Genomic DNA, 25613 nt, shown 5'->3' with positions numbered 1-25613 from the left:
CAATACAGCACAACGTGATCATTTCTGTAGGCAAGATGTGGCTCTCATCGCCTGTGACCGACCCACGTCTCCTGGGAGGTCCTCCAGATCCCTCTTTCCTTCCAAGCTGCTCGTCAGCCACGAGGTGGTAAAGCCTGTTCCTTTGAGCTCTTATTTCCTTGCCTGACCCAGAAATGAGAGGCTGGGGAGCTTTTTAGGAACGTGCAGCTGTGTAATATTCAAAGAGAGGGCATTTTGTATGTCGGGCGTTTTAAGGCCAACAAGATACCTTTGAAAAGAAAGAGAGTCCAGAATGAAATCCTTGGAATAATGGCAATGTTCTGGTTAATTGCAGTTTTCTCTTTCCTGTAGCGTTCAGCTTCTCCTAACAATACCCCCAACGTTTGCAGGAAGGGAATTGAAATGTGCTTGGCAGCTCCATTCTGCAAAGCCTCGATAATTTTTGTCATCGATCCAAAAATCTTATGCCAGTTCCTTGACGTGAGGTCACTCTAATTTCATCCCATGGTTGTTGGTAGACTTTTTTTTTCATTTTTTTTTTTTTTTGGTCCCAGCTGCCCTCACCCCCTGCCCAGCTCTCTCCCCCAACCTCGTTTTGTTGGAGGTTAATCACTGCGTGAGGTAACTCCATCCTTGGCATGTGCTGTGATCTGGAAATTTTGTCACTAATTACTGCCTGCTCACCGGAGAACGAGGCTGCTGAGCCCTGCCCTGCAAGTCACTGAGCTCCTCCATGGCTCAGGTTGCAGCCAGGACATTTTTGGCTAGCAGGAGGCTGGAGGGGGTTGCCCAGTCTGAGCCTGGAGGAAAAATGGACTCATCTTTATCATCTAGAGTGTTCACCTAGAAAATACTTAGTGTTTAGCAGCAGAAAATACCTGGCTGGAAGGGAGCCTGTCCTGCTTTTAAGCAACAACAAAAAAATCCTATGGGATTTTAACTTGGAGCACACAGGACTTGGGGTGAGACGGGGCTGTAGAACCACACTTGGACAGAGTGGTTGAAACATCCCCCAAAATCTTGCTAGGAGGATGAAATATTCTTTGCTTTTCTCTTTCTGGTCACGTTTTACCACTGGAGTTACTCAGCGAATTAATAGGTATAGAAATGCAAAGCTCTTTTCTTATTACACGCCATCGATCTGATTGCAGTGTCATTAATTGAAAGACTGGGGAAATGTGATGGATGGTTCAGTTCAGGATTCCACATTCGTTTTGGCATAGCCCTGCAGGAGAAAAGCTGCATGAAGCTGATTGAAGGGCTCTTTTTGTCTGACATGAATTATTCTTTCATTGTCAAACCTTGTAACAGCATTCAGACATAGGGAGATTTACAATGTGAAATCCTAAATGGGGTCTATTCTTAAAATAAAATTAGAAAAAAAAAAGAGAAAGCTTTATCTTGCAATGTTGAAAATAGCTACGCTTAAAAAAAAAAAAAACCTCACAACTATTTCTACAAATTAAATCTCTTCTGCGAAACCCAAGGGGCTGATGTTTCTCACTTAATTTTAAATTATTCCAATGGTGAGGCCTTAAATGAAAAAACCAATTGCTTTAATCACATAACTGCTGTCAACATTTTTATTACATTCAAATGTATTTGTTTGTATCAGAGGGTTTGTTTGTTCTTTCCGCTGTTGTCATTTACCTAGCAGACCGATTCCTCTGTTCATCTGTGAATCCTGCTCGTCCTGTAAAATAAGACAAGGTTTTATTTTAATTTGGGGGAGAACCTAGGAGGACATCATTTAAACACATGTTTCTGAGGAAATTATTCTGCATTCTAGAAAACATAAAAATGGATCAGTGCTGCCTGCTGAAAAGATTTCATCTCTCTCTAGCTTGTGTCTGAAGGCAGATCTCACCAAGTAGCTCTGTGAGTTTCACTGTTGATCCTGGGCAGCTCTCTTGTTAAATCCCTGTTGCTCTTTTTTCTATTTAAAAATTTGTGCCATGCTCTGAGGGTTGTCTGCAGCCCTCTGAAATGTAACAATTAAAAGGTAGCAGGAAAGCACGGCTCAGCTTTGCTGTACACGTGGAGTCGTTTGCGAAGTTGCTGAAGAGTTTGGAATGCAAAGTAGCCACCCAACTCGTAGTCTCATTTAAAAATAAAACACTGAAATAACATTCTACGAGATCTGAATCAATGTCATGCCTATTACAGATGCTGGAGCTGCTAGAATAGTGAGATTACACAGAGCAGACAGATGAGATGAAGAAGAGCATTCGATTGCATTACGTCTGATTAGTGGTGTCTATTCATCTGGGTGGGTTTTCTTTTTTTTTTTTTTTTTGAAACAAAGCTGACTTATTTTATTGGCATGTGGTGTGTTTGAAGGAGCGACAGGATCAAGACTCAGACAAGGAGCTGGAAGAATAGGACATAAAATACAGTAGTAAAAACATCCAGCTCTGGTTTAACTGCCTTCCTCCCTCAGCTACCTTAGGGTCTGACAGACCTGCCTGCCCAAGTGGTCTTAGCAGATAGATAACCAGGGGAATGATTGCAACCTTTCCTCTTCTCTTTAACTACTTTTCAGCCCCAGATAAGTATCGAGCGATTAGTTTCTGTTTGAACTCCTAAACAAATGCCCCTTTTCACCTGAGATGTACATTCGCAGGCAACAGACTGGCCTGATAAAAGAGATGAGTAATTCACATTAAAGTGGGAAACAGCCTTTTCAGGCGCTGAGAAATAAAACGCATTGATGGGAAATGTTGCTCTCATCCCTCCAGCCCCTCCCCCTGCCCGTAATACCCCAGCGTACGGATATTTTCGGGTCTCATTGTTCGGCGCAGGGCGAGATTATTTTGTAGTTTTTCTTAGGCTTTTGTCTGCCTGCTGGGACCCCTGGCAAAGGGAGCCTGAGCGTGGCTCTTTCTGGTGGAGCTGCCACTGCTCCCCGGGTTGTGCTGGGTCTCTCTGTGCTGAGCTTTTCTTTCCGAGAGCAAAGAGCCTGCGATAAACTCTGCGCTGGGCGTCTTGGAAACCTCCCGTCTCCATAGCGCCTGCAATTCCCAACAGCCAAGTTTGGAAAGGAAACTGCATGGTGGGTCAGCACAGCACCCATGTAGCAGCTTTTCTTTTCAAGCCCGGTGTTGCTTTCTTTTCCTCTCTCCACTCAGCTCTGGGACTCTTGCACTCAGGGCTTCTCTGGGCAAAGACACTGTTTGACTGCAGCTTTTCTTTAATCTTTATTGTGAGCACCTTCAGTGGTGGTAGCAGTGGCAATCTTCTGGCCACTCACTTGTTCTTAAGAGGTGAGGGGAGTTATTTCTTTAAGGAGGAAAAAAAATATTTCTTTCAGTGTTTGAAATTTAAGATTTTTTTTCGGTTTGTTTTGCTTTCTGCTAAATAAACTTGACGGTTTCTCGGAGCCCAAAATTGGGAAGAAAGTTTTTCCTCTGGTGACATTAATTCCCTTGGAAGCTGAGAGGAGTAGAAAGAGAGCTGATGATAGAAGGTTATGCATTCTTGCAGGACTCTCAGCATGTTGTACCTGAGGAAAAAAAGGCTTCCTTCTCAGTACCAAACTCTGTCAAACTGCTTCATTTTCAGAGTTCCCTGCACTTCGAAACGCGGGGTATAATTTCTGCAAATTAAATTGCAGTTTAGAGCCGTGGTCGCTCTTATTAAATCTGTGTAAATAAATTTGTCCACAGACTGTGTTGTCACCTCTGAAATGCTCTCTGCTCATGGATAGCAACCCAGCTCCGTCTTTTCTTGTGGTGGAGTCAGGGTGGTGCTGGATTTTGGAGCTTTTACATTTTGTTCTTTTTTTAATTCTGTTCAGGGCATTTTTTTGTTTTAGTTCCATTTTGACTCTTTTTAAATGTAAGGCTCATTTTTTGAGGTTAAGAAGAAGGAGAGAGTAAAAGGTACCGTATCTTTCTTCTTAATTGTTTGGCTTAAGTCTAAACCATCTGAAAAAACACCCTTAAAATTATCTTTAAAGTAACAGTCGCTTAGTTAGAAAAAAAAAATATAGTAACAGATTTAGCTTACCCTCTTGATGGACTTAACCTCAGGAAATTAGGCATCCTCTCTGTCTTCTCTGGAATAATCAGTTTCTTATAATATAAATATATATATGAAACGACCAAATACATCTACATCGTTTGCATCTTTAACTCAGAAACAATTGATCAAAAAAACGGAAGCACTGCTAAAGATCAGAGAATCTTTTCATTTAAAGCCTTTAAGTTACCATTTATTTCCATCTAGTTAAGCTTAATCTCCTTTTATTGTGTTCCTCAAATGAAAATACACAACGCCACGTCTCATGGTGTTACAATTCACATTAATAACCTCTAACTTTACATAACAACGATCAAGAAGCATCGAAAAGGCAGAAACAGATGCAATTATTTGTTGCTAGCTAAGTTACTGTACGTGACCCAGGTGCTGTAGTACTATTTGCATGTGTTTCTCACCTTTGTTCACCCAGACACATGGGGATCTCCAGCTATTGCTGACTAATTGATAGTTGTAGTAACTGCTATAGGCTCCTTAGATTAGAAATGCATGCAGACGTGTGTCTTGATTCAAACATTAAGGAACACACACTCTCACTTACTTACATGGGCAGAAAGTCTTCATACTATTAGAGGTGTGTGATGGAGATAGCAGGACATAAAACAGAAGAGAGAGAGACACAGAGAGAGAGAGAGACAGAGACAGAGAGATGGCATGCAGCATATATACCCCTACAAATAGTTCTAAAATGCGTTTGCAAATGCAGAAGTCTTCAGAACCATCCAACAGTTCAGCACACCCTTTTTATCTCTTCTCTGCGGGACGTCTCCATCCAGATTACTCGAAAAAAAGCGGAAAAGGTGAGAGCTCTGCCATCTTAGCTCTGAATTCATCTGATTTCCTTTTTTTTTTTTTTTTTTTTTTTTTTTTTTATCCCCCCCCTCTCCCTTGTATTCCTCATGCCATTGTCCATTCTTATGATGGCAGCCGCCCTTGCTCTTGAATGCAAGTGTCACAGCGGGAGCAAAAAGGGTTCAGGGCTGCATTGTCAAAGCCATGGTTGCCTATTGTTTCTTAGCCTTTCACTGCTCTGCTTTTCCGAGCCTCTTTCCCTATCAGTGGCCCCTGTCAAGGGGAGGAGTAGGGAGAAAATTGCAAGAGTTAGTCGTCCTTTTTATTGCACACTGTTATGATAAACAGCCCAGCAATACATCCCACAAAATTAGGAATTATAACGACGGGACGGGGGAAAAAAAAAATTCTTTGTAGGTTTGCGTTTGTCGCTGCCCTTATGTCAAAAGCTTGGTTTCTTAGGAAAGACTTTTGTATTGGTGGTTTTGCCCAGCAAAAAATAGAGGCAGCTGCAAAGTGAACAGTGAGCTATTTAGCCACAAGGTAAAAATTTCCTGTTGCTATTTGGATACTGATGCTTTTCAATTTTAAGGGGGGGGGGGGGGAGAAAGCATGACTGAAAGCATTTCTGTAGCTGTCCATTCATTCATCCATCCATCTCTATTTTATGTTTTAAAGCATTGAAAATGATTTTTAAAAAGGCCAGAGAGGCTGCTTGGAACTTGGTTTTATTTACAAATATCTCAGTGTAGAATGAGGTTTGTGTTTCAGTTGATTGAATCTTGTAGTGGGAAATGAAGGGGGAATGACTGTCCTGCTGGTGCCAGAAAGTGCTGGTTTCTCAGGTCACCTAAAAGTAAATTCTTGTCACAATTTCTTCCTTTCATGGGGGAAAAAAACCGTGTACAGGACTTTGCTTGACATTTAAGTGTGTGTTTGATTGTCTTGTGTGAACAGGCCAGCTTTTCTGGTGTTCAGAACTTCAGGGAGGTTACAAAGTCATGGCCTCAAAAGTTTTTTTGTTTTACTGCGTTTGATATGAAATTGTTTAGAAAAAGAAATGAGGACTGAAAGGTGGCTTCCAAGAAGAGCACAAACACACTTACATATCCAAGTTGTAAATAACGTGGTCATTTCTCTCGTAGTGTTTTTTGTCTTAAAAATGTAACAACGTAAAAGACAGGCAAATAGAATTTAGTTTATGCTTTTAACTGTTTGTATTAATTTTTGCACTGTTTTAACCCTTAAGTTTACACTCACTCTCCTAACTGTACGGGATATTCAGCAGTTTGGAGATTTTATTTTTAGAAGTCTATTATGTCGTTATTTTTGAGCCATTATATTATTAGAAATTATAAAAAGAAAACCCTACAGACCATTCAAATATGTGCTTCTTGAGTCTGAATATCTAAGTCATTGCAAATGTCTAGGGCTATTTTATCATGTCTAATAATAACAGGCAGAGTGCTTCTGCAGATGTAAATATGATTAAAATCTTAAAGAAGCTTGCAGAGAGAAACTACTGATTAGTTAGGCTCCTGTTTTGGTTATGCTTAAGAATATCTAGTAGTCTGAGTAAGAATATCTGGTTGTCTGAGTCTCTCAAATGATCAGTTGTGAATTTACTTTGAAAGAAACGGGAGAAGATATTTTACCTGAATTCACTTTTAACTCTCAGAATGCTGAAAGAGAAGTGATTTGAGGAGAAAATTCTCCTAGTCTGTCCCAGACAACTTGCTTTGCCTTTTATCCTCTGTATTAGTCTTTTTTTTTTTTTTTTTTTTTTTAACACATATATATTTGTCTTGCATTGCCAAGTTCTAGGTCAAGTACGTGTCTGTTTGGAATATCTTTAGAATTGCAACTTTTTGAAGAAATGATGAAAGAACTCTGGCCTTGTTTTAAATCAAACTCTGAATGGAGCTGAGGCCACCCTGGGAGCACAATGTTTAATTTCCATTCGACATCTGCCTTATATTTACCATTGCAGCCCAGTGTCTGTGTGGAAGGAGCACTCAGCGTTGATAAAAGTTTGGTATCTCTTTTGTCAGAGGTTGTCATTTCTGTTCTCTCAGCCTGGCCTGTCATTTTGTAAAATCTTTTGTCACTGGGGCTGAATGGAAAACCTGGACTGTGTGGAAGAGATGAAAGAAATGGGGAAGAGGATTCAAATGTGTGGAGCAATTCTGGGCGCTTGACTCGGAGACAGATGGTGCCTAATCCTGATTTTCCTTACTCCAGTGTAAACACTGAGCTGTCCCACTGAAAGCCCCACTGAATACTGATCAGAATCAGGCCTGGCTCATTTCTTTGCTTTTTTTTTGAGGCTCTGGGCTTCTCTTGCAATGCTTTATGCATGCAAAGCTCTTATTTTACACTTCTGCTGATGTGTAAACCCACTGAGTGACTCCACGCTGATTGCAACCACGGGTGTAAATCCTCAGGTTCAGTCATTGCTCCAGACTCAGGCTTGTAGGAGTGATATCAGCCTGACCTTCCAGGAATAAATATTTAAATAACTTGATGTGTTTTCTTTGGGTATGTCTGGATAAGGAAATATTATCATCTCAAATGAACTGGGGGGGAATTCTGTGTGTCTGGAGATTGCAGGGTGTCAGGGGGGATGTGGTGGTGGCTGAGATGTTAGGTCTACCTGGGAGGAAAAAGAAGTTTATTTTAAGCAAAGGCAGCAACATTTGGCCCCATATATGTATTTTGTTGTAAAAAGGGTGATTCAAGGGGATTGACTGGGCAACTGTTGCAGCTCTGGGATTAAGAGAGAACTCTTTCAGGCAGAGAAGGGAAAACTTTGCTCTATGTTTAATTTTTTAACTGGATTTTGTCTCCTTATTTATGAAGACCACTTGTATTTATGTTGCTTTTAATATTAGAGGAACAAAAGGGCTTTTTTGCCCCCCATATCCATTCTGTAATCTGAGGTTGAAGTGCTCTGTCTACAGTGCCAGCTCCAGATCTAGGCACCTGTTTAACTTTTTCCTGTTGGATTTCAGTGAAGCACAGTCCTTACAGTCATCCCCTACATAGGAATAAATTTCCCTCTCTCTTTTTCTTTTTTTTATTTTTTTCTTCCCTTCCAGGACCAACTTGATGTCTTCAGTGGGAATTGCTCATAAACAAGAAAGAGAAAGGATCATCTGAATTCTTTGGCATGAGTTAGGACCTGAAGTCTCCATGAAAGACCAACCCAAGACACAAGAAGAGGATCTCACCTCCTGCCTCTTTCCAGAGACTCCTTCCTGCTCTGAGGCTCAGGCAAGTACCATTTTCTTCTGGTTGGAGCTTCACTGCTGAGTCCTTTGAACTGCTTGCCTGTCATTCCTCTATATTTTGTCAGTAAAACTTTGCAATGAGTTAGAAGGCAGGTTCTTGTACCTACCTCTACGTGTTCTTCCATGCCCTGCCACTGGCCTCTGTGGCTCATGCCTATGGCAGGTTTATAGAGTCCCAAACTCCAAAACTGGAAGTAGGAAGCCATAAGGAAGAGCTGAGCTATTGGATTAACCTTTTACCCATTCCAAATCCATACCCTGTAACCACCTGAGATGTACAGAGGTAGAGCACTATAGCTTTAAATCCCTGGTTAGGAAATGTGCTGCATTTCCTGGCCTTATTACCAACCATTGCAATGAATTTTGTGTCCTGGTGGACTTCACATGTCAAAAGTAGCATCTTCTCCAGGGATTGTCCCTGGTTTCTATGTGCTTGCTTATAGAATGAGGTATTACTCAGTAGCCACAAAGTGATTTCAGCTTGTCAGGTAGCAAATAGGATGGGTACAGCCCTGTTAAAAGTGGGAGCATCTGAAATAAGACATGGAAGAACACATCACCTTCCACTGGGAAAACTCCTGCTGTGGAGTGAAAGACTGGCCAGATAATTATTCTACTGATAGGTAAGATTATGTTGGCTTGCAGTAAATCAGTGCAAACCTGTGGTTAACTACATCTGTTGGGAAGATTCTGAATGCAGAGAGTGTGAAGGGACAGACCCTTATCTGATGAAAAGTGCCCCAGTGTTCAGCATTAATTGAAGAGCTGCTTTGAAGGCAGGATGGGAGGCAGGTTGGAGTTCTTGAGCAAAACTGGCAGGGACTCTGTCCTGCTCAGTCTGGTCTTCCCTGAGGTTGACACAGTTTTGTGCTGGCAGATTTCATTCTTTCTTATTGAAAACATGTGACAGAGTTTAACAAAAAACTGGACTTTGAAAGCCATTAGTGTGTTAGCACAACAGAAAACTCCCATGTGACAATATTGGCAAGAGAGAGAAGACAATTTTTTAATAATAGTTGCTTTCTTTCTAGCTCAGGATAATTGCTGTATTTTGATATTTTGTCAGAAGAGCATCATATGCTCAAATATCAGCCTTAATGCAGATTTCAGAACATCATTTCAGCTTTACAGGATGTCAGTTTGCCACCAGGCAATTGTGACAGGAAAATTAATTTCAGCCTAACTTCCATTTTATTTGTACACTTGGAATCTACTCATCTGCTTTCTCCAGCCCATGTGTGGAGTTCCCACTTTGATAGATGTGAATACATTTTGCTGAACAAGAGGAGTCACTGCTGAGCATCTGCTTAAAATTGTGGACACTGCTTTGTTTTTTTGCATTTTCTTGGGCTGTGATGAAGGACTTTACCTGGGTGTGAGTTACAGCTTTAAAAAGGGCAATGGGCAGATTGTGTTTCCACCTGCTACTTGTTCCTTTTCAGCAGTTTTTTTTTCTTTGGTTTCAGACTGAAGTCTGATGGAAGGTACTCATCACCTTGTAGGTCCTGCTCTACTTTTTTCAGTTGCTATGGAATGTGCAGACATTTCTGTAAGAGTTCAGAGGCCTGCTCAAAGCTTTTGTCAAAGCAAAAGTCAAGTTCTGCACTGTTATTTGTTTTTCCATCCTTCACAGGTTTTCACTCTCTTGTCCAGCTTCATCCTGTATCACTTGGCAAAATGATAAGGGAGTGAGATTAGGAGACTACAGAATATGCTGTGTTGAGGGAAAGTATAATCAGCTAAAAGGACACTGAACACAGGTGTGATCTGGCCCCAAGTGCCAAAAGAATGTGCCTATGTTAGGTTTAAATGCTGAAAGAGCAATAAACCAGTTGCAAGCAAATTATTCCTCCAGAATTTTACCTCAGGTTTTGTTTTTGGCTGTATCTCCCTCCATTATGCTGGTGATCTGTACCTTGACATTCATCTTTGGTTCATATTCCCACCTGTGCTTAGAAAATCCTCCCAGTCTTTGCCAAGTCATCACCTTCTCAAGATGTAAATCCCTCCTAAAACCTCACTTCTTTGGTATTGACCACATGAAATGATTTATTCTTCTTATAGATCCACATATTTGTCAGGGTTGGAGGTAGATTAGCTGGACAGTGGGCATAAATCTAAATGAACTGCATGATATTTTCACTGTGACCATGGTTCTTCTTCCCTCGTTTATTTAACTTTCTTTTTTTTTGCTTGTTTTGTTGTGAAATAAGCTGATAAACTGCTTGGGTTAGGACATAATGTCAAGTGATTTCATTTATCCTTGTTATACATTTTGAATTCTCTACAAATAATAGGTAAGTGGTAAAAAAACAAATTAATTCAGGTACAAGCTGCAGCTCAGAAAAATGCCTGCTTGGCATTAAGATTCAGCAAGATGCAGTGGGCAGTGGAAATCAGTCTGTGGGGATGATTGCCAGTGGAGGATTATGTCCTGCTGAAAGCTACAGGGTGGAGGAGGGACTGGATAAATCCCTGAGTAACTTGGTTTGAGCTCAGAGCTGACCCTGTGTGGAGCCTGAGGTTGGACTAGAGACCTCCTGAGGTCCTTTGCAACCTGTGTTGGGGAGATATCATAGAACAAGGAGGGGTCAGAAGCTTGGGTGCAGTAAAGTATCTGATTAATTTATTGTTTTTCCTCTTTGGAGAGTATTCTGATATCTGAGGGTTCTGAAATCTGCCCTGTGTGCAAATGTCACACTGTACTATCTGCTTATTTAATAAATATGCATTTTTCTATTTGCATATTTTGCACCTCTTATTGAGATTTTTTTTTTTTCTTTTTAGTTACTGCATGTCTCACTTCTTTGAATTATCAGGTAACATTCATTTCTGGCAGAACAAATAATCTCCAGCAGATCCAAAGGTGGCAGAGAAACCTAGACCTTGGTAAATGATCTTTATGGCCATCTGCTTCTTCCTTGTTTAGAAAGCTCATTCAGAAGAGTGGCCCAGCCAAGGGACTCAGTGACAAACCTTCATTGTGCTGAGCTTGAAAATCAACTTGTTGTGGCTCAAGATGACAGTGTTAGTTTCCCAGACTGCATGTTACCATTTCAGTTCTAGGCATTATCAACCAAGCTGTGATAAATTCATAGAATCCTAGAACTGGCTGGGTTGGAAGGGACCTCAGAGATCATCAAGTCCAACCCTTGATCCACTCCCCCCGTGGTTCCCAGCCCATGGCACTGAGTGCCACATCCAGGCTCTTTGGAAATATCTCCAGGGATGGAGAATCCACCCCTTCCCTGGGCAGCCCATTCCAATGTCTGATCACCCTCTCAGTAAAGAAATTCTTTCTAATGTCCAACCTAAACCTCCCCTGGCACAACTTGAGACCTCTTGTGCCCTCTTGTCTTGCTGAGAGTTGCCTGGGAAAAGAGCCCAACCCCCCCTGGCTCCAACCTCCTTTCAGGGAGTTGTAGAGAGTGATGAGGTCTCCCCTGAGCCTCCTCTTCTCCAGCCTCAACACCCCCAGCTCCCTCAGCCTCTCCTCACAGGATCTGTGGAGGAATTGCAGGAATAGGAATTGCAGCAGGGCTGCTTCCAATTTGAACCAGACATCCCCCAGCAATCTTTCCCTTCGTGCACAGATCCATCTGGTGTAATCTGGAATTCTGCAGATACCTCTGCACGTGTGGAGCTGTGCTCAGGTCCAGCTGAAGCTCCTGAAGGCCCATGTGAGGTTCTGCAAACACACTGGTGTAACCCACTGGTATGTGTCTGATGGGTGTCCCCTTTTCCTGGCAGCTTAATAAGTGCTGCTGACCTGTGGCTTGCCCTTTGGTGCACTTAAGCAGGCTCACAGAAATACCAGTTTGTCTGGCCTGGTGATCAGCCAGCCTCCCCAGGGACCAAATTTTCTGCCTCATGAGCTGGAGCTGTCCCCTGAACCCACCAGCTGCCTGTTCCTCTCACTGGTAGCATATAGAGAACATAGAGATCACATATAGAAAACATACAGAACAAACGTATAGAAACACACAGAAAACAAACATGTAGACTATGTAGAAATATAGAAACATAACACAGAAAACAAACTGCAGAGGGGTGAGTTCAGATGCTCAGAGCAAGACCAGCCTGGCTGATTATGTGCTTTAGGATTTTTTAGGTCCTGAGCTGATCTCAGTCCCTGGAACAGCACTGGGATACATAGGAGCAATAGGTCTGGTGGAGTCAGCTCAGACCTGTGACACAGTGCTACTAATAGGGACTTACTTGAGGTCCCCCAACTCTAGGTCAAGATATAATTGACCTGGATATAATAATTCTGCCCAGCACTGGAGTCATCATAGGAAGCTCAATAGGGATGTTGGTGGGTATTGAGCATCCCCTGAGCACTCAAATCTCAGAGGAACTGGGTCTGTCTTGGGTCTCAGACTTTGACCCCACAGCTCAGGCTGTAAAGAATTATTGGGTTAGCTTTGGGGGTCCTGGTGCAGTCCCAGGGTAGCTGGGCAAGGGAGCTATGACAAACTAGCAAGCTAAAAAGCCCTTGGCTGCACATTTGGAGATCAAAAGCTTATGAACTATTACTATTATTCTGTTTCTGTGACATTAGAGGCTGACTAGAAGAAGAGGTGACTTTAGATGTCTTCTTGAACTAAGCCACCATAAAGCTGGGCATTGATTATGATGCTGACTGGTTTTATTGCAAGGGAGGTAGAAGCAGTAAACCTAATTCTTGTCTGTCACTGCTTTGTCTCTCATTTCAGCATCATTTCAGTTCAGTGGGACATTCCACTACAAGCTATAAAACAAGGATATTAGAGTGGTTACAGTGGGATATAGAATATTGTGGAAAGTGGATCCCAGTGACACACAGCACTCCCAAAGTGTAAGGAAGTGGAAAATAAAGAAAGAATCAAAAGGAGACAGGATAGCTGTGGAAACTGGCATTTGCTGTAGTTAAGTCTAAAAATCTCTGCTCTTCCAACAAAGAGTTTTATAACTGCATTTTTCATTGTGCTTTTACTGAATCCTGCAGTTAAAATGCAGTGCAGATTTTGCTCTTCAGTTTATATGGCTATGCTTGCCACATGACCTGTTGAACAAAAGCAAGATGCTCAAGTTATGAAATTAATGTAAGTTATGAATCTGTTCTTGATGCCCCCTGGATGGTTTCAATGAAGTTCAAAGCTTGGTGCATTTGGTTAGAACAGATTTTGGCTTTAGGAAAAGCTTGACTGATGCTGACCAGAAGTGCAAACCAGAAGCAAAAAAATAGGAAATCCCTGTAAGGTCCAGTTTTTTTCAGATGTGGTGTTTCACTAGGCTTGCAGAGTTTGTGGCAAAAATTCTTGAGAGTGTTGAGCTGCATCCTCACCTAGAATGGGATGGTTGGAACCATGGCCAAACACAGCTGGTTTCTGGGGTGACTGAGGGCAATGACTCTGCTTTCTACACAGGTCACTGCCACCAGGAGGACTTCATGAAATAACACAAGATCTAATATCTTTTACAGCAGTCAAATCTTGGTCAAATCCAGGCAGTCTTTACTAAAAAAAAGCTATTTTCCTCTTAAGAATCTTATCTGAGAAGGGTTTAGCTTCATGGAAGCTGATTCAGCTGATTCCTAGAGAGTTGAGCCATGTTTTAATTTAGTCCTCAAGACCATTCCCAGGAAGAGATAGAAGAACACCTCAGCCTGTTCCCTGACTTAGTCTGGTCCTGACAGATGGTGGTTAATTGACTTAGAACTTAACTGAAATTATGAAGGACTTTCATATTATTTTATTTAGTTTATAGCATGATCTCAATGCAGATAATCCTCTGAGCTCAGGGATAGTGCTGATTTCACCAAAAGCCCCTGAGTACCACAGATTTCCCTCCTTCCCTTTTACAGTTTCTTCTAATGCTCTTCTGGTCCCCTTAGGCTCAGCAGCTTTTATATTCTTCAGAATTAAGAATTAGCCTTGTTGGTTTTTTTCCCCTCTATCAGTGACACTGAAGACAGATTAGAAGAGCCTGTTTTAAAAGTCAGAAAAGGAACCCAAAAGCAGAATTTGCTCTTCATTGGCTTTTATGTCCCTTTTTTTTTTTTTTTTTTTTTTTTTTTTTTTTTTTTTTTTTTTTTTTTTTTTTCTGATAAGCAGGGTAGCTATAGCTTTAAGAGAGAATACAACTACAGCATAATATTTATTATATAATTTATATTCTTATTATAGACCTTATTAAAAAACCCCAAAGATATCGGAAAAAAAAGGCCCTAACTAATCGATAATTATGCTATTTGGCAATCATTTGGTAGTTTTAAATAGGACAAAAATATGCTCATTAATCCTTGTCCATGATGTCAGTCTTGGTCCAGGACCTTTGCTCTTGTTGCCAAGGCTTGGAATTGAAGCAGCTGAGGTCTGGGTGGGGTAGCCCTGCAGCAGCTTTTCTCTGTGACCATAGCTGAATCCCTAAGAGCAGCAATTTGAAAAAGAGATTTAGGAATCTACACTGTTCTTGGAAATAACATATGCTTCAGCTCAGAGGATGGTATTAATTTGAGGGAATTAATTCCCATTGCTTTCAAAGTTTTTTTTTTTCTCTCTGGTGATGGTGAGCTTAGTAAATTACCACTCAGTCATGCTTGGTACCTTCCACATGTGGCCTAACAGCAATAATAAGCCCTGGATATTTATGGGATGGGTCTCAGGAACTGTGTGATAATTCTGCAGGTCACACTTATTGCCTGCACTCTATTTTGTTCAGGCAGAGATGAAAGGCTGAAGCCTTCACTGTCACCACATCTTGAATCTCTGCTCATTCCTCCTGCATGTTGTACCTGTGCTCACAGGTAAACCACCTCCTTTAGCTTTCCCTTGTTTGGAACTGCAAACAAGGCTTTTTATATAAAATGGTAGTTTCTCTATAAGTGGAAGGAGTAGCAGGATCCGTGGGAATAAGCAGATCCTGGTTCCTGGTGAGTGAGAGCAGCCCAACCCTTTGTAGCCCTGACTCCTGCCACCTGAAGGGCTCTTACCAGCACTCCTGTGTGTCTCACCCTTATTATATAGTGTAATAGTGAGGGGGGAATTGGGCCCACAATATTGTGTCAGAAAACAGAAAACACACGACCCTACACCAGCTGTAATAGCATAATAGGATAAGTGCAAGGGAGAACCAGCAGGATATAATAGGTACTCAGCTGCTTCAGAGATGGGGCCTCTATATTTACCTGGATAGAAGAAAGCTGGAAAACTAGGACAACATAAGAACAGAGTGACAGTGCCAGTGCTCCAGGAGGTGGTTGTGGGTGAATTGAAGCAGCAGTATGGGATGTTATATAATAAATAATAACAATCATATCCACGCTTAGCCCTGTTCATCCTGAAATGCTTCACCTGGCTGCTTTACAGAGCTCAAAGGAGTGGTGGGGTCTCTGTGGTATTATCTTTCCTAATTCCTAATTCCATCTCTTCTCCTGCTGTATAAAAGCCTGGATGCAGTGTTTTGTGCTTTGTTATGTCTGGAGTGCAGAGAAGCTTTCATCTGCCTTCCTCTACCTGCAAGTCCTGAATTCCACTTGCTAGAAATAGCTGGTAGAAAATGGTGTGTGGATGGCCAAGCCCAGCCATGCTTCATGATGTTTGGGGGTGGGTGGAACTAATGGAGAAATGGGAAATCAGATGGGGGAGATCTCCTGCCCTGCACTCCAGCCTTTGCAGGAGGTTTTGGGGGTTTTTTTGCAGGGTTTTTTGAACTGCAGGTTGGATAAAGCTGGTTTTCTGTATTACTTTCTGTGATGGTAGCAGGACTCTGTGTTGAACTGTGTATTCTGTCAGGCCAAGACATGACTTTCTGGCACTCATTAACATGTTAAAGATGTGGTTTTTCTACCACTCTTTGATGTATACTCATCTTTGCTCCTGGCTTTCTGACTTATCTGAGTTATCAGTTTCACTTTTAACTTAAATGCTGACTTAGGTTCAGATCCTCCTGCTTAAGTGATGAGTCATTTTTACTTGCATAAAAATTTGCATTTTCTTCCACAGAGGCACTTAGGAATAGGTTAAATGAACCATTTAGATGATTGAGAGGGAGATGCCAGGGAAAGTGGTAAGGTGGCTGTGCTGCTCTTTTGTTGCTCTTTGATTCAGGTCACTTCTATTCAGTTGCTTGCTTAGATGTGGATTGCTGAGTGGTGCCTTCCCTCTGCATTTCCCTTTCCTGGATTTCTTGGGTTGAACTGGTTAGTATTCATTCATGTATTTTGGATTGTGGTTTTCCCTGCAGTGCTGTGCCATCCACCAATAAAATTCACATTACAGTTCCAGGAATTGCCAGGGTGGACTCAGCTGTTGAACAAGTCCAGAAAGCTGCAAAGAAGAAGTGTTAAAAAGTAGAAAATGAAACTTTTTAAGTATTGTGGACTTTGCAAGCTTCCTCAACTGGAGCAAGTGGGTTTAGAAGGAAAAACTAGCTTCAAAAAAATCCCAAAGTATGAAACATAATGAATTTCAGAGTTTTTAGAACGTTTCCAGGGGGCATGTAATCTTTCCACAGCTTTGTGAGATTTATTAAGGGAAAATCAATATTCATTTTTTTTCAATATACAGGGATGAAATCATTGTGCTGAATTACAGGTGGGCAGACAAGTTACTAAGTGAGGAGCTGAGCTTGCTTCCCTGATGGATAGAGTCCCAGTTTCAATCCAAAGTAAGGAGGGAATGTTTGTTCTTAGTGTTACCTTTGAGGATAATAGTTGGGATATCTCCTGCCAATTCAGAAAGAGAGATTGAAATAAATGAGCCATTTTGCCTAATGATGAATCAATATCATCTGCATGCCAGGTCTGCCATGGGGAGAGACAGGGACCTGTTGAAATATGAGCTAATACGAGCTTGATAATTTCTTCAGTTGTGGTTAACTTTGATTAAATGATTTGTTAATAACTGGGTTAAACCATCTAATAATTCCTCTCATGTAAATGTAGGTTCTCTCTGGCCCATATTACTGGAATATCAGGGGGTGCCCTATTTTGCATCCCAAAGGCAGAGTGAGGGGGTGGTGTCCTGTCTTACAAATGGGAAACTGAGGCAGGGAGGGGGCTAAGTGACCTGACCCGAAGTGAAACAGAGCATGATGGCATTTGGGGGACTTGAACAAGGACCCTGCCAGATTTTAGGCTCAGGCTTTCCCCGTGGCACATCCTTTTCTACTTGCAACATCTGTATTGTTGGCTGGTTAGTAGGGGAATGATCTGGGGAGGCTTGTGTTTCTTTTTCCACCTATTTTGAGTGTACTCATAACAACTGCCCAGGCAGTGCTTAAAAGCTAAAATATATTTGAAGGGTGAGGGGGTGGTTTGGAAAGGGGAGGTTTGTTATTAAACAGCTTCTTTGCGTGGGCACAATGTCTGTGTTTCTAAAAACCCAGGGTCTCCGTGCTCTCGTTTTAGGTCTCTCTCTCTCTCTCAGAAAAAAAAAAAAAGATGGATAACAAACATCCACCTGCCTCCTGAATGGATCAAGCTTAGAAAGACATTTTCCTGCAGCTGTGGGAACCTGAGGCTGCCAGGGCTGCCTTGTCACACGGTGGCCTTCAATCAGCTCTCAGGCTGCAGCATTTTAACTGCATTTGCACTGATTTGCCTCATCCAGAAGACACTGAGTTCTTTAGCATTATTGATTCCTCTTGACTTATTGGGTGCATTAGTTGCCGTTGACCCTGGCATCTTGCTGGAACAGACTGGGCTGTCATGTGATGCTGTCTGGCTTTGTCCTTGCTCTGAGTCAATTCCTGGTTTACTCACCAGATGTCTTTTGTTCCTGACAAAGATTGCTCATCCAATTGTTCAGGGTGTGCCCCGTCCAGCCCGGGGGGTCCCAGGTCCCAGCCCTTCCTGGGCCAGACTTACCCCCCCTCCTAACCCCCAGTCTGCTCTGAACACCAGAAGGAGCCTGGTTTGCTTTAGCATTTTTTTTTTTTCTCCCTGGGGGTCTGGCTGGGTTCTTTCTGAAGCTGCCTTCTTTCTTCTGTGAGCCAGGAAAATAGATTCTATTTTTTTTTTTAGTGTTTTGGGGAAGAACCTGAGCCCCACCTTGGCTAAATCAGCATACAGCCCTCTTGAGGTTTGGTTTGCATCAGTAGAGGATCAGGACCACAATGTCTGAAGAGTTTTTTTTTGTTCATTTAATGTGTGGTGATGCATTGCACCCACCTGCTAGGAGGGATGGGGAAAAAAGTTACAGACTGTGGCAGGGATTTGTGTGGCAGCCCAGAGGATTTGGGTGCCTGTTCCACTTCTCTCTTCTGCCAGCATCTGCTGAGTTATGCATTTTCCCTCTCCCAATCCCAAAAGATAAATCACTGGAACCCAAAGTGAGAGCCCTCTCTGTCAATAGCACTGCAATTCTCCAGGTGCATTTAGGGCACTGGAGTATCTTCTGAGGAGGCTTCTGAGGGGTTTGAAAAAGCTGGAATCTGTTTATTATGCAGTGTCCCAGCATGTTTGAGAGAGGAAGATGAGCTTGGGGTCAGGTGAGGGACAGCAGGGAGTGAGAACTTGGCTCAGCCAACACCACTGCCTAGAGAAGGACTCAGCCTGGAGAAGGACAAGCTGCTAAATTCTGTTGTCTACCAATGGCTTTAGAGCTGGTTTTTTTACCTTGACATTTCAGATTTCTCTTTGGCTCTAATGCTATATCTTAAGAATTTTACTGCTTGTGAGGTAAGTGAAATCTGGGACAATCCAGGGACTGGGTTCTTCCCCACTTCAGGTGGTGCTAGTAAAGTTTCTGTTCAGTTCCTTCCGTGTTCTAGATTGCTATATTTCTCCCAAAAACGAAGGAAAAGCTTTGATTTCTGCACTAGCTCACTGCAGCCAGGCTCTGTTTGTCAGCATACATTACAATTTTTTGCTTGGAACCTAAATCAGGTCCATAAAAGCTGCTCAAAAGCCTTTGGTTATTATTTGGTTTTGTTCCATTATTAACTTCTCTCAGGAACGAAAATATTTATTTTTTTTTTAATATTTTTTAGTTTATTTTACTTTATTTTAACTCAAACCCACGCTTTTCCTACTACCCCCCCAATAAATCATTGTGTTACCACCTTACCTCACTGACTGCAGCTTTGTTCCCATGTCACTCCCCATTCTTGGAAAGGAGGTGGGTTGGTTTTTTGTTGGGTTTTTTTTTTTTCCGACTAATTTTCTGTCACCGGGGGGAAAGGGAAAAATTAAATTAATTAAAAAATTTGCTGAAGGGAACCCGATTGTGGTGCTAAAGTCCCCTTTCTGTCAGTACTGTCTGTGATCCCCCTCTTCTGGCAGGCAGGCAGCGTTGCAGACTGGGAGAGACAATAGGACTTGGGCAAATCCCATTGCAGGGGGGATCGTTTTCCTCATCCCGGTGAAAGAGCTTTTTGGAATGACCTAGGAGGATGGAATTTTTGCCGTGGATCAGATTCACCCCGGCCTAACTCGTTTGCTAAGGGAGCTGAGCTGGGGTCGGTGTGGAGCTGGATTTGCTCTGCCTCTGTTTTTAGTGTTTCTTGCAGGGCTGACAATGGGAGGCTCTGGTCCTCCCCTGTCTGGCACCTCCTGTCCTCCTTTGTTCCTATGAGAAGCCGAGGTAAAAATGCTGCCACTGGGATTTGGTGCTGCTTGGAGTTTGATTTGGCTGGATAAAAAACCCTGAAGGGTGGAGGGCAGGTTAGGGTCAGGCGTGGAGCATCCTCAGGAGGGGTTGTGTGAGGCACAGGCAGACAACAGGCAAAAAAAGTTGACATCAGGTGCCTGCTCTGTCTGCCAGGGACAGTCTTGGGAGTAAAGAGCAAATCCATCACAGGATGGGAGTGTTGGAAAGTGAAAAGGGAGATCAAGGTTGAAACTCCTGGGTTTGGAGTATTGCAATGGGTGTCAGTACTGAGATTTATTTTTTTTTTTTGGCTCAGAGCAGAGGTAGGAATAAGCAGCCAACTTTATATACATATCCAAACTTAATCTTCCAGCAACTGAGTGTAATCATAAAGGTCATTGAGCTACAGACATGTTCCTGACTAATTGTCTGACATCTGCCATCTTGCTCCATCATACTCCTCTTCCTTTTTGCAGCAGAAATCACCCTGGAGTTCATAACCTCTACCCAGACATTTTAAAGGAGGAAGGAAAATATTTCTGGGGAAGGCATTGAATTACAGGCTGGGTTTAAACTGAAAGAGAGAACTCAAAGTGAAGGGTGAGCACATGAAGCTCCCCCACCCCCAGCTTGAGGAAGCAGCATTTCCTTGCTGTTATCCATCCTTTTCTGGGAGGGTGATGAGGTGAACAGTCTTTTCTTTCTTCCCTCCTGGGCTGAATTTTACTGTAATTTCTGGTTGCACATGGAGCAAAAAAGTGAACATGGATGTTAAAACCACTGTTGTGTGTGAAATGAACCAGAGAATCTTCCCAGAGCCCAGATTTTCCTGGAATACAAAAACAGCCTCTATTTCCTAGGGCCTTAGAAATCCTGACCCTGAAATGAAGCCCAATCATAGAAAGTTTCTTCTGGTTTTCTCCATGTGCTTCTATCACACATGGAAGTGTCAGACAGAGCTCAGTTTCACAGTTGTGTCAACCCAGGGAGACATCTTTTCCTTGCTGGAGTGGGAGAGATGTAAATGCCAAAGCACCCAGAACATTGCAAGGTAACTTCACACCCACATGTCCAAGAAAAGGATCCTTTTGGATCTTTGGGTGGGAGGAATTGGCTATGGGCTGCAGATTGGTAAATGATCGGGACACAGAGTGTCTTGGGTTTGTTGCTGTGTGTTTTATCTGTGTTTCTCCTCCTCCCTTTTCCTCTTGCTGTGTCTGGCCCTCTAAGTATCAAAATTTGTGGGGTAATGGGGCACCAGTGCCATACAGTGACTGGGAAATGCCATGATGCCAGTAACTGACCCTTGATGTTGGACCTGCTGGTCTTCAGTCCCAGAATCACAGAATGGTTTGGGTTGGAAGAGACCTCCAAGCTCATCCAGTCCAACCTTTGGCAACACCATAAGCACTAAACCATGTCCTTAAGGACCAGGTCCAGATGCCTTTTAAATACCTCCAGGGATGGTGATTCCACCACTGTCCTGGGAAACCCATTCCAATGCCTGACAGCCCTCTCAGGGAAAAAGCTGAGGTCTGGCTACTGTGTTGTGTCCCAGCATGTCTGAGAGAGGAAGATGAGCTTGGGATCAGGTGAGGGACAGCAGGGAGTGAGAACTTGGCTCAGCCAACACCACTGCCTAAAGAAGGACTCAGGATGCTGCAGCCTGGAGAAGGACAAGCTGCTAAATTCTGTTGTCTACCCATGGCTTTAGAGCTGGTTTTTTTTACCTTGAAATTTCAGATTTCTCTTTGGCTCTAATGCTATTTTATATAATGGTGTGTATGTGTATATATATATATATTTATATATATAATGGTATATGGTATGGCCTCTTACCTTGGGGGGAAGCACCGGAGCAAGGGAGGAGTCAGAAGCTGCAGGGGGACTGCAGGAGATGTCTGACTGAAACCCCAGCTCTGCCAGAGTGGATCCAGCTCCCTTTTCTGCTGGGAAGTTTCCGAGGAGTAATAAATTCACTCCAGAGCTGCACTGAATGCAAAATTGATCAGACTGCAGGAGCCACGGGGAATCAATCCAGGGGGTGTGTGCAGCAGCTCAGTTGGTGTGTGAGCTGCATCTACATTTGCTCCCTTTTTCTCCTTCCTCCTGCACTGGTCTGCAGATGCCCTGGAAAATTGATTTTTTTTTTTTTTTTTTTATGAAATAAAAAGGTGAAGCGTGGCATTAGGCAATTCTGAGCCATCTGTCTTGTCAGGCCTCTTGTCGGAGGGAAGGCACGCAGGGTGGTGATTTAGAATTATTCATTAATAAAAAGCCACAGGAATTGCAGCCCAAGATGTAGCCTTCTGTGGGAGGGAGAATTTTTCTTTTGTTTTCCCTACAACACCCATCAGTAAGCACAGGTTCCCTTCCCCTCAGAGCAAAGCCTCTGTTCTGCTGGGGGGGTGTTTTCTTTTTTTGCCACTAAAGAGCCTGATTCTCCCAAGGTGCTGAGTTGCTTCTGAAAAAAATGAGCACCTGCAATGTCCCCCACATATGGGGCAAATCACAGCTTCAGATGCAGTCAGAGGTGTGTTTTTAAACTTACCCAACACCAAAATCCACTGAAACAAAGCAACAGATGCTGAGTCATTACCCAGCACTGCTTCACCACTCTCTTTACCCAAAGAAGCTGGAAATGTGTTGCCTTTCCTTACAGAAATACAGGCAGAGCTAAGGTGGTTTGGGTTCCCTCTACACTGGTATTTCTTTGGCCATAGATTGTGTTTTGTTCATTTTTTTTTTTTCCCCTTGCCTTTTTCATTTTAAGCTGACTCAGTTATTGTGTTTTGCTTTTCTCCTCCTGTTTTGCTGCAATCTGCAGCCAGGTTCACAGCTGCTGCCATGGTAAAGGGCATTTCAGAATCACACCACATGTATGCACTGCTCTCAAGTTCAAAGAAAAAGAGATTACATTATACTCTGTTTCACTGATGCTCACTCCACCTTGAAGAAATCACAGACTCTTGGGCAGAGGTTTGACTTCCAGCCTGCAAACTGTTCCTTGGCTTTCTGAGCCTGAATCTTCCTTTTATAATTTCAATATTGTATCATGCTGGAGAGCCTCTGTTTGGAGATCATGGCAGAGATTACAAAGCCCCAGAACCCTCTTCTGTCCCTGAAGAATCAATCAACCTAAACTAATACTTTAATGACTCCTTTTCCTACGAAGGAAACAAATTCAGGCACACACATGAACAAAAAAAAAACCTAAAAAAACCCCCCAAAACAACATTTCTTTTTTTTTTTTGCTAAAAGAAGCTAGGGGCTGAGGAGGACCTCGTCTGGTCAATGAAAGAAAGAGACGGATGTCTGGTGCCATGGCAATGGAAAATGGAACAGGGATTACTTTGCACTGGAAAATAGGTTCCTTTTTTTTTTTTTTTTCTTATTCCAGTGTTGTTTTTTTTTTTTTTTTTCTCAGGCAGCTCAGAGTTGTCACTGAGTCTGAGAGGCCCATTTAGAGGAAAACGAGCCTCTGAGTAGAATTGAATGCTTGCTTTCAGTGGCTGCTGCTTGAACAGGCTGCTTTGCTTTTCGGGCAAGGCAGGATGCAAACACCCATATTTGTTTAGAGCACTTTCAGAATCCCAGTGTGTGTGCATATGTGTGTGTGCATATTGATAGAAAATAAAAGTAAATGGGTACAGACTTGGGTTGGGAGGAGCAGACACGGGTGAGGAAACTGGGCAAACATTTGGTTGTCAAATATACCTGTCCTGGCCAGATGTGTTGTGGATGATTCTGGGAGATTTGGGGATATTGTATCTGATTTGGGGATATCATATCTGATTTGGGGAGCATTTAATTTAATTTATTTTTTCCCACTAGGCTGGATTTTTACTTCATTTTGATTTCATTCCTTCTGCCTAATGCAGGTCAAGACGTTTTCTGACGAAAAGTTTTTTTTTTTTTGGTGGGAAATGCTGTTTTATGGAGGTGTTTCAGCTTGGTTCTGTGCTGCTTCCTCCCTACCCCTGGCTCTCAGTGTTTCTTTGGAAGTGAGGAAGTTTCAAGCTGAAGAAAATATTTTGGTCAAGCCAAGGTTGTTTTGAAAATTCATCTTATTACTGTAAACATTTTTAGGGAGAAATTGGCCAATGGAAACATACCAAGGTGACATTATTTTCAAGATATTTTTTTTTTTTTAGCTGTGTTTTGAATTCTGGAGCTGTTTAGAAATTTGGACTTTTTTTTTTTTTTTTACTGTTACCTCCTGGGGTGAAGGAACTTGCTGCAAATGTGTAGCAGCCAAGAGATGCTGGTGTTTTCTGCTCTGACCCCTTTAGTGAATCCACCCCCAGCCTCCAGACAAGGAGCTTTGGGTAGGATGAAGTTAAAGCCCTTTATGTGACTTTTCTGAGGGATTCCCAGGTGAAACCAGCTCCAAGATCTCTAACACCTGGGGTCTCCTCTTCCCTCTCTGCTGAATTTCCCTCCAGCATCCCAGAGGATGAGAGAATTTCTTCCCATCCCACGTGGCAGATCTCACCCAGAAGTTTAATTCCACTTTAGTGAGTGGCTCTGATTCTTCAGTGCTTTGGGTCTTCCCCAGCCATGGATTTGGAAGGAACTGGGTTGATTCCTCCTATTTTAAGGACTAGGCAGTGTATTAAATGACTGCTGGGTCATTGAGACACACATTCCACTGGCATGAATGATGGCACAAGTTGCAAAATGTTTACTCCCTGCTGACATCCTGAGATGATGTTGGGTTTTACCATAGGCAAATCACTGGAATGTGTGAGCCAAAATATGGTTTTAAGCTATGTTAATCTTACTCTCTACATGCTGTGCTTTTTGCATAGCAAGGCCACATTAAAGCCTTTGAAATCCTGCTGTAATATTCTGTGCTCTCCCTCCTTTGTGAGCTGAGTAGATGTTCTGAGCTGTGGTGTTGTAAGTGGTATGTGTATCTCCCCTCTCCTGTCTGGAATGAAAAATAGCTCCTCTCTTTGATCTTCCTTCATTTGCTAAAAAGTAACCAAAATAATCCCTTTTTTCTGTTGGGGGTAGGTGGTGAAATGTGCCAGGATTTTTTAAAAAAATGTGACCCTCCTTTTCAGTGATTACTAACTGTGAAACATAAAATCTCTGTCCAGGTAAAAAATTTGAGTTGTCATAGCAACAGCAGGATGGCTATTTATTTTTGGATTTCCATTTTCACTGATTTATTTAACACATTGACAATCCATTTATAATGAAGAGGAATTCAAGAGGGTTTTTGTTTCTTGCTAGGTTTATACTAAACCAAGGTTGGGTTACTTTTCTTCGTAGAAAATAAGCAAAGATAAAAGAGGTAAATAAAAAAGAAACCTCGTGGCTTTCAGGGCTTTTCTTGTAGACAAATGTAGGTGCTGAGTGATGCACAGGAGAGGGAAAACATGACTTTCTGGTTTATTTTATGTCTTTTAGAATAACCTTGGGGTTAGAAAACAGGACAAAGATTTAAGACCAGTGCAGCTGAGAGGCACGAGGTGCAGAGATGCTCCCCTCCACCTGCACATGGGGCATGTTGAGGTCACCAGAGCCACTGCAGGTGACATCTCCTTGCAGAAGCCAGGGAATTGCCCCAAGGCCATCACCAAAATCTTTATTCCTCATTTTGGTTGCAACCTCTGCTTGGGGCAGGTCAAGCTCTGCAGTGTTCATGTGATGGGTTTGGAAGGAGGCACAGAACAGGAGCTCGAGGAGCCCAAGCTTCATTATTTTAATGAAGTAAAGTAATGTAAAGTAAAGTTTACTCCGTGCTTCCACACAGGTTGGATCTAAAAATGGTAAAGGTGGCTTTGTCTCATTTTGGGGTGTTTGTCTTCAAATGAGCTCTGCTCTGCTTTTGAGTGCTGAGCATTGAGGAGTCCAGAAGAAGCCAGTGGCCCCCCAGGATGGGGACATGTCTGAAGGTTTTGTGTCTGAA

At 42.5% G+C, this 25613-nt stretch overlaps 1 long non-coding RNA gene across 1 annotated transcript in view; it reads left to right on the top strand.

Annotated features, from left to right (window-relative positions):
- The window catches only part of LOC139807812 (uncharacterized), a 143913-nt gene that overhangs the window by 27618 nt on the left and 90682 nt on the right, over positions 1-25613 (top strand). The window contains exon 3 of the long non-coding RNA XR_011730692.1: positions 7929-8103. This is a non-coding gene — a long non-coding RNA (uncharacterized lncRNA). The remainder of the gene's footprint in view (positions 1-7928; positions 8104-25613) is intronic.

The sequence above is a fragment of the Heliangelus exortis genome, chromosome 26, assembly GCF_036169615.1.
Source record: "Heliangelus exortis chromosome 26, bHelExo1.hap1, whole genome shotgun sequence".
Taxonomy (NCBI): domain Eukaryota; kingdom Metazoa; phylum Chordata; class Aves; order Apodiformes; family Trochilidae; genus Heliangelus; species Heliangelus exortis.
The sequence above is the reverse complement of the archived record's forward strand: the minus strand, read 5'-3'. Positions and strand labels throughout refer to the sequence as shown.